This window comes from Myxine glutinosa, chromosome 1, assembly GCF_964187855.1.
Source record: "Myxine glutinosa chromosome 1, kmMyxGlut1.1, whole genome shotgun sequence".
Classification (NCBI taxonomy): Eukaryota; Metazoa; Chordata; class Myxini; order Myxiniformes; family Myxinidae; genus Myxine; species Myxine glutinosa.
The window spans coordinates 117,953,102-117,964,943 of record NC_136261.1 but is presented as its reverse complement, the minus strand read 5'-3'; positions in this window follow the sequence as shown (position 1 = coordinate 117,964,943).

Sequence of the window (11,842 nt, the reverse complement as noted above, 5' to 3'; positions counted from 1 at the left end):
GTGAACCAGTGATGGGATTCTGCCAAATTTGGTACACTTATGTATAATTATGTAAAGATGAACTGATTCGATTTTGGGGTCAAAGGTCAAAGTCTGTAATATGTCTATAACTTGAGAACGGCTGAAGTGATCTAATTCAAACTTGGTACAGGCATAATGATGTAAAGGTTAATTGATTAGATTTTGGGGTCAGGAGGTTAAAGGTCAGAGGTCATGTCATGTTAAAATGTGATAATTTGTGAACAGCTGAAGGGATTAAAATTACAACTTGGTACAAGTATGTATAATGATGTGTACATGAACTGATTAAATTTTTGGGTCAAGAGGACAAAGGTCAGAGGTCATGTCAGGAAAAATGTGATAACTTGAGAACAGCTGAATGGATTTAAAGCAAATTTGGTACAAGTATTATATTGATGTAATAATGTGGGCAGAGGCATTTCGGTCAACGTCGTGACATTGAAGGTGTCGTGCTAGTTAAGTCATTTTTCATCATTGAGAGATGGGGCTAAAAACGATATATGTATATCATGATATTTCAAAAATGTATGGACGGATTTGGACGAAACTTGGTAGGTGGGTGTGTGACAAGGACGAATTGATTCGAATTTGGTGAAGGTCCCGATCAGGATCTGGATACGAGAATTTTTTAAATTGTTTTAAGTGATTCTTCACCATTGAGTAATAGGGCTAAAAACGATATATGGCATGATATTTCAAAAAGTTATGGACGGATTTGGATCAAACTTGGTGGATAAATTGGGTTTGTGCCAATAATGAATTGATTCGATTTTGGTGAAGATTCAGATCAGGATTTGGTTACCAGAGTTTTAATTATTTAGCATATAGCACATTATCGCAAAGTGTTGTGGGCAAGTTATGACAGAACTCGTTGGATGAGTTGGGTAAGTGACAAGGGCAAGTGAATAGATTTTGGTTCAGGTCCGGATGCAGATCTGATCGATCTGTGGGAGACCAAATGCAAACTGTTCAGCCTAGCAGAGGTATATGCTCTATCGAGTGCCGTACTCGTCTGTTATGGTTTCCGGATGGAGTCATTGTGTTTAATCTTGGTGTTCCGCTTTAAAAAAAAAAAAAAAAAAAATTTTCATTATGATGCAAAATTTCAAGTGCTACCAAATGGCTCACATTACGAGTTGGCTATACCGGGAACCATCAACAATGTTCGATCGCAGCCCTCTAGTGTTATAGGCCTACATAAATCTAGGACCGTAGAGGAGCTTTAAGTGATGGAGAGCAGCAGGTTTCGAGACTGGTAGAGGATCATAGGTGAACAGGGAGTCAAAGATGTCACTCTGGAGTGGATGAGTGGCACAAAGGAGGGTTAACGGGAGTAGAAGAGATCAAGGGTGTGTATCAGACAGAGAAAGCATGAGGGGGATGATGGGCAGCAGCACTCTTGAAGGAATGGAGATAGGGAGGAATGGAAGTGAACATTCAAATTACAATTGGGGAAGGTAACCATGTGTCAGACTTTGTGACCTGGGAAGTTAGTTACAAGGTTAACAAATTAACTTTTGTTTGTATAACTTTCAGTTAAAATTGTTGTGGGGAGAGAAATACATGTAAAGTACCAGTTTTGGTATTTCAGCTCTGTAACCTTTCCCATGCCCCTTCTATTGCACCTGCACCTTGCATCCAATCATTAGGATTGCCTAGTTGGTTATAGGATGCTCCTTATCAAGCAATATGGGGTATGTTCACCTGGCAGCTGATTCAAAGTGAATAAATGCGCAATGCCAGCAGGGTGTTATATTGTAGAGTATATAACGTACTTTGGTTAAAAAAAAGAAGCCGGCTGTCCTCTCCGTGCGTTGTCGTAGAAGATAGGCCTTCCGTCTGGTACTGTACCAATGTTGAGTTAGCCACCTCACTTCATCCAGACACTTCTTGGTCGACAACCTCCTTTTGTAGGCTCAAAGGGCTCCATGTGATCAGTGCAACCCTGAATTTACGCATCATGTTATAATCGCCAGTGGCAGTACAGGTTTTGCTGGTTATAACTTATGCTAAATGCAAGGTAATAAATAACTAAAATAATTAAATAAAAGACAAACAACAGGAGGAAATAAATAAATTGACATCAAAACTGCTTTAGAATCATCTCATTATAGGCCATCAGATGTTATCTACTCTAACTCGTTAAAGCCAGCCCAGCTGGCTTGCAGGTTTCAGCAAACACGTGATTACAACGCAACAATCTTCCTCCTGTACATATCAAGATATAATAATAACGCGTCGAGTCTCAAAAAGGAAGTAGGTTTACTCAGTGGTAGCGGGTTTAAACGTCCAAATAGATCCACCGCAGGGCCGAATCAATTTACAAAATCGACAACTCTACTTTGATGCAATGCCAGAAAAGTAATTTTGTTGCAAATCTTCACATGCCATGCAATGGCAGCTGCCACATCGATCAGATATGACACATACAATTCATTCGTAAGTACGTCCAAAACACGAATGACAACGAATACAGTCGGTAGTTTGCCATTGCCTTCCCAGCGGATGGATCAGAGAGAGGTTTGAGATTTTAATTTGATACTGGCACACAATCAATGGTGTAATTGTCTTTGAGAGATACCATGAAACCTCAAATGTCAACAAGCAAGTGCTATCTGGTTTAACGTCCATCGCAAATCGAATCAGAGGGGTATGCACTACTTTGTGCTTTCCTGCTATAAAATGTAGGAATTTATTTTAAATGAAATGGAGTTGCAAAATCTCTATCATACTAAAATACGTCATTTCGTGTCTGTCTGTCTGATTAATTTTTGACGCCAATACATTCTGTCGTTACTTATCCAATCTCAACCAAACTTGACAGGATGATGAAGGGTTACACAATGAAGGTTGTAGCGCATTCATTTTCCCCCCTCCCCAAGGGGGTTTTCTCCCCCCCCCCCCCCTAGTGAGTCTGCCCACCATTGCCGTCAATGGGGTTGCACGTTGAGGTGTATATCAATGTTAAATTAGCTTTATCGTGGTGTATTTCTAAAGAAGATTTATTGTGGCGTTTTTCCAAAGATGCTTTCAATAACAAAATTAATGATAATCGCATATTGTTAATGTTATTACAAAACAATATTAATACTAATAATGTCTCACTTCCCCAAGGCGTTTTTCCTGCAGTGACAACGTGTATAAATAGCTTATAGTTATAACTAGCCGAAACCCGTGGAACATCCACGGAAGGGAGGATGTGGTGTATGGATAGAGTGTACCATTATGGATGGCATAGGGGATTTGCTTGTCCGAGTAAGAGTTAACAAGAAAGATGAGAATGAAGAGTGCGTATATCGCCGACACCAGCACAAATGCATGCTCTGGATTGTCCACTCAGTGGACGGCTTGCTTTCGCCTTCGCCTGTCCAATCAGCGGACGGCTTGCTTCGCCTTCGCCCAGCAGACGCCAATACGATGGCGTCGTAAGATGGCGTCATATCGGCAGTTAATCGGATGCTTTTGGGCCCCAATGTCGGCTAATCAAGATTTTTCGAGTATGGCTGTACGTGATAAACAAAGACACGGTTCGTAGATCGTAAATCCATTAGTGCCGTGGGCATCGGGTCACTGGGTGCGGCGTAAAAGGGATAACAAAGTCGAGTCCTTACGCTATTATTATATAGAATGGCGTTTCCATGGGAGCAACGGCTTCTACAGGAAGTTAAAATATTATAAACCACAAACACGTATGCTTAGCTTTTTAAACAGTCACTAATGCTATTTATAACACTAAATGAAGAAATTTGGAGGAATCCTGACATCCGTGCAATAAGGTTTACTTACAGAACTGAGCGAAGATCTACTGTACTCTATATAACCCACAAATGATGGATTAATAACATGGCCCTTTCTGCCGCTACCATGGCATTTTTCGTAGCAAACTTTTGAAACTCGCTCTTGCTGTTTCATACGAAACTGAAAGGGAGAAGCTCGGGTTGCGATCCTTTACCAAGCAGCTAGCTAGCGCTTGCCAAGCCAGCCATTCCTTAACGGTTTTGAATGGAGTGTTTGCTCAAATGCTTAAACCACTTGGCGATCTATTCACAAGAAACTTGGAAAATGAACACACACCCAATGTTCTTGAGACCCGACCATAGATCGACTGTAATCTACATACCCCAAAGAGGAATGACCCTTCCTGCCCCTCCCGGAGTCTGTGGGTGTACTAGTTTATTCAAACGTGCAGAAGAACATTTGAACTAAGCACATCCTTTGGAAGGGACGTTAAGCTAGCTGGCTTCCCCGTCCTCTCGCATTCACTCCTGGATTTTGAATAACCACGGTACCTTTCAAAAGGAGGATGATCGTCTCAATTTCTGCCATGATATATGGCGAGCATTGTATCCATAATATCATTGCTCCCCCAGAAATGATGCAACCAGCAGCCATATGTTGCACATAAATGGCGTAATTACCCCATGCATGCCAAACAAAAAGTGGGGTTAAGCAATTGGTTCACTTTCTCTGTCTGTCTGCAAACATCAGTTTATGATTGAGGAACTACTTAATTTCAATTGAACGTTATATTTCGAGCACAAATCGGAACATGAATCGGAAAAACAAACCTGCAGTTTAGCAGAACTTTATCTCTGAATTCATCCCGATCGTACATGCGCAGTGAGGATTGAGAAAAATTTTTCCTGTCTTCCTGCCTGACAGTCAAATAAAATTTTAAATCATTCCATACAGGAAACTTACTGCTTATAAGGACGTGATAAAGGACACAAACAACAGGCATGAGGAACTAAAGTAACGTGTTAAATAAGGTGGTGTAAAATAAACTGCATTGACGGTGGTACACTTCTGAATATTTTTTTTCTGTAACCTTTAAAATCTTTATTTTATTGTTTGAATTTTACAAGACAATGTAAAATTATACTAGATTTTAGAACACTGTAAAACACAAATCGTATTTTTGGCAATTTCAAAACACTTCCTCTCAGTAGAACTTGGACAAAATATTACTGCATTTTATGTCATCACATCCAATCAAATTTTCCGCTTGCAAACCTAACCTATGTCCTTGTTTCTCAGGTCTGCGTGGGGTAAGGTGTTCTATTAACTCTAGTTCTTCAAGTTACAATGTCACCTTTATTTATCTACAGGGTATAACATGCAGCTATTGATTGGGAAAAGTAAACAGGTCCTGGAATATAAAAGCGACAATTTGTCTTTGTTTTTGATCAAAAATAAATAAATAAATATATATATATATACAAACCTGGCATTTAATATGGAATCTTTTTTTTTTCTTGACTTGGGTTTACTTTCTTAACTCAGTATATCAATCTGGTGAGTTTCTTTTACACTTTGGTGATTTATTTGTTTAAAAGAACCATGTCACTAATTGTGTGTCGCAGCAAGAAGTCAACAACAGGATTATATCACAGGAGGCGTGGCAAAATGTACGGACAGGTGCATTTGATGATTGGCTTCACAGTCGGGTATACAAGAGTTGTTGCGTTCTGTATTAGTGGAAAACAACTGCTGCACGTCTCCAAAAGTTATTGCCGCTTCCACTGGAGATGGTCCGTCAACTCGACAATGCTGTTTGTCATGGAGTGGTGGCTTTACGAAATTACGGCATGAAACAGCATGCTATTGCTCGGCAGTATGGCATCACTCAAGGTCAGGTGTCAAAGATCCTGAAACGAAATGCCCAGAGGGGTGTCCCTACTCCAATACCGAGGCCAGGACGTCCCCACAGAACCACAAGGAGGGATGATCGCCAGCTGCACCGGTTAGTCCGCAATGGCTGTACCAAGTCAGCGAATCGGCTTAGGGCTGAGTGGCAGCAACTGACAAATGTGCCTGTATCCAGAAGGCTAGTCAACCAACGACTGGTTCAAGCAGGCTATCGTGCCAGGCGTCCCCTGAGAAAGCCACGCCTGACCAGACAACACCGCCAGCGCCGATTGCAGTGGGCCAGAGAGCACCGTCAATAGCAGCCAGGACACTGGAATCACGTGAGCTTCAGTGCCGAGTCTAGATTTCTGGTCTATCGTCAAGATGGCCGCGTCCGAGTGCGCAGACAAGTGCATGAAGCCTACAACAAAGGTTGTATAGTGCCAAGAGTCCAAGCTGGAGGTGGTGGGGTGACCATTTGGGCTGCTTTTCATGCAGGAGGCAAAACTGACCTGGTTGTTCTGAATGGAAACCTGAACCAGTTCAAGTACAGGGCCATTCTGGAAGAAACATTGCTTCCATTTGCTTGGGCAGCCTTTCGAGGAAACTTTGTCTTCCAAGATGACAATGCACGGCCTCATCGTGCTCGCATGATCCAACACTTTCTTGCTGACCGTGGTGTAGAGCATAGGAGTGGCCTGCCATGTCCCCGGATATGAATCCGATAGAGAACTTGTGGGCAGAATTAACGTGTCAAATCGACCACTTGGACCAACAGCCGACCTCTGTGCATGAATTGCAGCAGGCTATTGTCACTGCATGGCAAGCGATTCCTGTCCAAACCTTGGCACATCTCGTGAACAGCATGCCTCTACGTGTACGTGCTCTCCTGAATGCTCGTGGGGGTTACACGAAGTACTGAACTGTAATTTTACTGTCTGTAATCCCAGTCGTAATTAAACTTTTGTTTTTGTTAAAAAAAAATTTTGGCTAATGTGCAAAATATAGAGATACTTCTGGAAAATGTACAGAAGTTTAACACAGTACTGTCCATGAATTGAGTTCGATATCAGTTTACATCACTTTCAAGGATCAATTTATTTGTTTCGAAATGTCAAATGTGGTTTTTGTTTCTTTTAAAGGTCACATTAACAAAATCTAGAATAATTTCAACATAATTCCAATGAACTTTTGGTTCTAAGACATCTTGAAAAGTAAGTTCAGCCCCACAAAAAAATAGATTCCATATTAAATGCCAAGTCTGTATGTATATATATATATATATATATATATATATATATATATATATATATATATATATATATATATATATATATATATATGTATATATATACTGCATATACAGTGCGTATCAAAAAAAAGGTAATTCGTATTCAAGGGGTTAATATGCAAAGGTTATTAATTTTGACAATTTACATGTGGTTTACTAATTAAGAGGAGATCCTCAGCTTTCTATTGATACCTTCCATGCATCATTGCTGTCACATATGACCGAGTACATGTTCATTGAAAATGACAAGTTCAAATCGCATTTTTACAAGTTTGGCTAATCGATGCAAGTCAGGATCATTGGTGCAAAATGAACGTCAGATGTGAACTTTTCTCAGGAATGATTGGCCTTTATGCACCCACACCTTCAACATGTCCACCTCCCCTTTCAACACAAAGCTCACATCGGCGGAGCATGCCGTGAACTGCTCGTTTCACCATGGCCGGGTCATTGCGCAAAGCATCCACTTCATGTTGAATACGGCCCTGAAATTCGTCAAGATCACGGGGAGGAGTTACGAACACCTTGTTCTTTAAATGTCCCCAAAGGAAATAATCACATGGTGTGAGGTCAGATGATCTTGGCAACCATTCCACTGCATGGTTGAGGGTGATGACTCGGTCTCCAAAGAGTTCTCTCAGTCGATCTCGGTCAGCGATAAGACGATGTGCTGGGGCGCTGTCTTGGGCCCATAAGAGATATCTTAAGACACCATGAACCTGTCGCTCAAAGTTTTCCTCCAGCTGGGGTAAAACTTCATCATTGATCATCTGCAGATACCTGTTACCTTTGACATTCCTTTGAAAGAAAAATGGTCCGATCACCTGACCACTTTCACATAGATCCAACCAAATAGTCCACTTTTGTCGATTCATGTTGGTGTCAAAATTAATTTCGGCGGTTGTCCTGTTGGTGCATATTCAAGAACATTATGGGTATTGACCTTGCCGTCCATGGCGAAAGCAGCTTCATCGCCGATTCATGAGATACCGCAAGAAATTGACATCTGCTTCGCAACGTGCTATCAACCATCGGGCAAGCACCAGCTTCCTGCCAAAATCCCCTGGCATAAGTTGATGACGGATGTGCATCCGATATGGATGTTGGTGGAGGTCCAGTCTTGTGATTCGGTTGAATGTTGCCGAAGGCAATCCCGTCCCATTTTGTCTTGCGCTGGTATCCCGAGGATGCTCCAAAACTTGCTGCCTTACTGCTGCAATGTTCATTTCCAATCGCTCAGTGCACCTCCTTCCAGAATTCTCCCTGTTGCGGTTGAGGCTAGTGCCATGCTCTTGGTATTTTCTAACATTTGGCCAGATGGTTTTGGCTGCTGGAGGCTCCCATTCTGGGGAAACGTTTCCTGAACGCATCACGAGTTCGCTGCAAACTTCCAGTTTGGTGAAAGTTTGTACCACGAAGGTCCGCTGTTCAGTCGTAAGTTGAACCATCTTTTCAATGACTCAGACGGTCACTAAACCCATACACTGTAGGCCCATCTTAAATACCCATATTAAACAAAGAATGACGCAACCGACGATTACCAGACCAGCTTAACAATTTTACATAATCAACTTGGCAGTCGACAAGTAATGCGTCCATTTAAAACTGTCTTGCACTGATTAGCCAAACTTGTAAAAATGCGATTTGAACTTGTCATTTTCAATGAACATGTACTCGGTCATGTGTGACAGCAATGATGCATGAAAGGCATCAATGGAAAGCTGAGGATATCCTCATAATTGGTAAACCACATGTAAATTGTCAAACAAAATAACCTTTGCATATTAACCCCTTGAATTCGGGTTACCTTTTTTTCGATACGCACTGTATATATATATATATATATATATATATATATATATATATATATATATATATATATATATATATATGCACTGTTCGATTCCTGGGCATGTACTTTTCCCACATGTTAATATATATGGTAATATATATATATATATATATATATATATATATATATCATATATATATATATATATATATATATATCATATATATATATGTATATATATATATATATATATATATATATATATATATATATGTATATATATATATATATGTATATATATATATATATGTATATATATATATATATATATATATATATATATTATGTATATATATATATATATATATATATATATATATATATATATATATATATATATATATATATAATGTATATATATATATATATTATGTATATATATATATATATATATATATATATATATATATATATATATATATATATATATGGCAGTCAATAAGTAACGTTAAAATATTTTCACAACATGTTTATTGCATGTATTATTGTTTATTGCATGTTACAACACAGTTGTGTAACAACTGTGTTATTTTTCAACATAATCTCAATTGCGTTCAATGCATTTTTTCCAGCGCTTTACTAAGGCCTGGATTCCTCTAGAAAAAAATTATTTGGCTGCTTGTGTAGCCATTCATGCACCGCCTCTTGTTGGACCTCTTTGTCGGAACTTAAAGTAGTTTCACCAAGTGCCTCTTTAAGTACCCCAAAGATGTGGTAATACGAAGGGGCGAGGTCTAGCGAGTAGGGTGGATGAGGAAAACACTCAAAATGCAGATCCTCGATTGTTGCAGCTGTAGCGCGGGTAGTATGGGGGCGAGCATTGTCATCCTGCAGCAAAACACCGGTATTGAGAAGTCCATGACGTTTTGATCTGATTTCTGGTTTCCGATGATTTTAAAGGAGGTCACAGTATGATGCACTGGTGACTGTGGTCCCTCTGGGCATGTAATGCTCTACAACTGGGCCTCGGCTTTCCAAGAAGAGCATCAGCATCACTTTTCCAGCAGCCGGCTGTGTGTGGAATTTTTTGGGCTTCGGTGAAGTTGAATGGCACCACTATTTGCTTGCCCTCTTCATTTCTGGCTGAAATTAGTGGACCCAGCTTTCATCCCCAGTCACTACACACTGTAAGAAAGCGACACCTTCTGTTTCGTAACATCCCAGAAGTTATTCACATGCATCCACGCGCCGTTCTTTCAGTTCGGGTGCAAGTTGTCTAGGCACCCACCTTGCGGAACCCCAGCACATTGTGAATGATATGGTGTGCTAAACCATGGCTAATGTTCAATTCGGAGACCACTTCATCCAGCGTAATGCGACGGTTTTCCCTCAGCACACGCTCAATTCCTGCAACCATTTCTGGTGTGTCGGCTGTGTGAGGCCGGCCCGAGCGAGCAGTGTATGCCACACTGGAAACTCCACTTTGAAACTTCCTGTCCCAGTCGTACACCTGCTGCAGCGATAAACATGCATCACCATATTGCATCTTCATTCTGCGATGGATTTCACTGTGATTCACACCCTCACTTCCCAAGAAACGGATGACAGAACGTTGCTCCTCCTTGGTGCATGCTTCTAAGGAAGCGGCCATCTTGGAACTGCTCTACTGACGTCATACGCTCAATGTTGCCAGATATAAAACAGGCAAAACATGACTATTACCCATAGATATAACATATGTCGTCTACAACTACACACATTACAGAATTTATATCGTCATTTTAAAGTTACTTATTGACTGGCCCTCATGTGTGTGTGTATATACAGTCATGTGAAAAAGTAAGTACACCCCATGTAAAGTTTTGACTTTTTCAACATATTTCAACATACAACTATTTGATCTTCATTTCAACAATATTGAAAGATAAAGGTGATATAATATAACAAATATCATGAAACATTTACATTTTGTAGTCCAATGTATAATTTAAATAAACATAAATGCAAATTTCACATGTGGAAAAAGTAAGTACACGCTTGGCTCCAATAGGTGGTATTGCCCCATTTGGCAGAAACAACCTCAAGTAGGCGTTTCTTATAACTGTCTACCAGTCTCTGACATCGACTGGGAGAAATTTTTGCCCAATCCTCCATGCAGAATTCTTTCAGCTGTGCGATGTTTGAGGGGTTTCTTGCATGCACAGCTCGTTTCAAATCCCCCCACAACATCTCGATGGGATTTAGATCCGGGATTTGACTTGGCCATTCCAGAACCCTCCATTTCTTTCTTTTCAGCCATTCCTTGGTGGATTCACTGGTATGTTTAGGGTCATTGTCGTGTTGCAAGGTCCACCTTCGGTTGAGCTTCAGCTTTCCGACAGATGGCCTCACATTATCCTCAAGCACCCTCTGGTACAATGAAGAATTCATCGTGGATTCTATGATGGTGAGCTGCCCAGGCCCTGATGCAGCAAAGCTGCCCCAAACCATAATATTTCCACCACCATGCTTTACAGTTGGTATCAGGTTCTTGTGGTCAAATGCTGTCTTTGGTTTTCGCCAAACATGTCTTCTGGTACTGTGGCCAAATAGCTCTACCTTTGACTCATCTGTCCAGAGCACATTGTTCCAGAAGTGCTGGTCTTTGCATAGGTGTTCATTGGCAAACTTTAGTCTTGCCCTGATGTTCTTTCTGGACAGCAAAGGTTTCCTCCTGGCACACCTCCCATGTAGATCAAATTTGTGCAGCCTCTTTCTAATGGTAGACTCGTGCACTTTGACATCAACAGTGGCAAGAGCTACCTGTAGGTCCGTGATGACATTCTGGGGTTCTTAGATACTTCTTTCAGCATCTTGCGGTCTGCTCTCGGGCTGCACTTGCCGGGGCGGCCTGGCCTGAACAAGTTGGCAGTTGTTTGGAATCTTCTCCACTTGTAGATGATCTTCCGGACAGTCGAATGATTGATTTCAAATTGTTTGGAGATCTTTTTAAATCCCTTCCCAGACTCGTAGGCATCTTTTACCGTCTTTCTGAGGTCTCAGAGAGCTCTTTTGATCTAGCCATGGTGACGCCGTACACTTCAACAACAAAGAGCAAACCAAACTAAATG